This window comes from Strigops habroptila, chromosome W (genome assembly GCF_004027225.2).
Source record: "Strigops habroptila isolate Jane chromosome W, bStrHab1.2.pri, whole genome shotgun sequence".
NCBI classification, from domain to species: Eukaryota; Metazoa; Chordata; class Aves; order Psittaciformes; family Psittacidae; genus Strigops; species Strigops habroptila.
This window is the reverse complement of record NC_044301.2, coordinates 28,518,512-28,518,883: the sequence shown is the minus strand read 5'-3', so window position 1 is coordinate 28,518,883 and position 372 is coordinate 28,518,512.

Sequence of the window (372 nt, the reverse complement as noted above, 5' to 3'; positions counted from 1 at the left end):
AAACCTTTTGCCCTTTAAAACTTTCTAGGATTACCATAAATTAGAGAGGCCTCTGTTCCAGTATCAATGAGGGCCTTAACCATTTGACAAGATCTATTTTTCCAATAAATTTGAAGCTCTACATGAGGACGATGGTCTGTCCTTGCCCATCCTTGTGCTGGAGCTTGGCCTTCACCTCAGTCCGTTTTTAATTCTCTCAATTGTTTTAACATTTTAACATCCGGCCACGGATAAAGATCGGCGTACTGATCCCATCCCCTTTCACCCCTCGGAATCGTCAACTCGTCAATGGGGTCCCTCCATTGGTAAGTGTACTGTCCTGTTGAGGCTTAAAGAGGGGAGCAGAAGGTTGAATTGCTTCATCTGTCGTGT